Source organism: Otolemur garnettii, unplaced genomic scaffold, assembly GCF_000181295.1.
Source record: "Otolemur garnettii isolate 467f Iridium unplaced genomic scaffold, OtoGar3 scaffold00049, whole genome shotgun sequence".
Classification (NCBI taxonomy): Eukaryota; Metazoa; Chordata; class Mammalia; order Primates; family Galagidae; genus Otolemur; species Otolemur garnettii.
The window spans coordinates 3,208,201-3,209,925 of record NW_003852444.1 but is presented as its reverse complement, the minus strand read 5'-3'; positions in this window follow the sequence as shown (position 1 = coordinate 3,209,925).

The following is a 1,725-nucleotide window of genomic DNA, read 5'->3' as shown; positions in this document are numbered from 1 at the left end:
CCCAGCCATGAGCATGGTATGTTTTTCCATTTGTTAACATTTTCAGCTATTTCTTTTCTTAGAGTTTCATAGTTCTCTTTATAGAGATCTTTCACCTCCTTTGTTAGGTAAACTCCCAAATATTTCATCTTCTTTGGTGCTACTGTGAACGGAATAGAGTTCTTGACTGTTTTTTCAGCTTGGCTGCTGTTGGTATATATAAAGACTACTGATTTATGAGTGTTGATTTTGTAACCTGAGATGCTGCTGTATTCCTTGATCACGTCTAAGACTTTAGTAGTAGAATCCCTGGTATCTTCCAGATATACATATAGGCAAAACACCTATATGCCTCTGGCCAAAAAAGCCATTTGAGAGAAAGCAGTGAAAAGACTTTGTGCAAGCATACTTGTAAGAAAGTGAGGCAGAATCCCATGTGGCCAGGTTGGTTGTGAGCCTAACATGACTAAGACTTTGGCTGGAATAGCATTTCCAGACTGTGTTAAGGAATTAAGGCTGACTTTATAAGGCCAATGAAAAAGTCCTTTGCAAAACTGGCCAGATACCCATCAGTAACCTTTCCTGATCTGTGGTAAGTGATGAAGGTCACTTGCTGATGGGTCTAGGAATGGAAATGTGCTCAGGGACCTCAAGAGTAGAGGAATTTACCCAATGCATACAGGTATCTAATGGCACAGATGAAACTTGGGCTTGTGAAATGCTTTTGAGAAGTCCAACCTGGGAATTCCTTATAAAAGGCTTCAGCAAAAACCCCTGACTTAAAGCCTATGTGGGAGCAGAGGTTTGCACACAAATTCCTGTCTGCCCAAAAAGTTTCTTTATGTCTTGCTTAAAGATCCGAAGTAATAGCCTCCAAATGGCAAGGCCAGCAAGGGCAGGTATACAATCTACCTTGTTCCTCCCTAGCTTCAGGCTTCATCGGATAAGAACAAAGAAGTAATGGCTAACAACATATTCTCCATTAAGATTGGATTATGTTGATAGGGTTATGTTAAAAGATGTATGTTGAGTGGATTATCAGATGTCACATGATATTTAATTGGATCAGTGAGTCATTGCTGCATTGTGCTCATGTACAACATTCCCTTATAAACCAACTGCAAATAAAGAAGCTCACCATTTTGCCTGAATGAGCAGATGGTCACCTTTATTTAAAACACAATTTCAATAAGCGTGCTTATTCTCCGCGGCATTGCTTTTCCCTGAGATGCTTACAGCAACATTCTGGCACCCGAACAGGGACTTAGGCATAGACCCTAAGGGCAACATGTACAATCATATCATCTGCGAAGAGTGAAAGTTTAATCTCTTCTGACCCTATATGGATACCCTTGATTGCTTTTTCTTCCCTGATGGCAATGGCTAAAACTCCCATTACAATATTAAAGAGCAATGGAGACAATGGGCAACCTTGCCTCATTCCTGATCTGAGTGGAAATGATTTCAACTTAACTCCATTCAATATAATATTGACTGTGGGTTTGTTGTAGATGGCCTCTATCAGTTTAAGAAATGTCCCTTCTATACCCATTTTATTAAGTGTTCTGATCATGAAGGGATACTAGATATTATCAAATGCTTTTTCTGCATCAATTGAGAAAATCATATGGTCTTTGTTTTTTAATTTGTTTATGTGATGAATTATATTTATAGATTTATGTATGTTGAACCATCCTTGAGATGCTGGGATAAAACCCACTTGGTTGTGGTGTATAATTTGTTTGA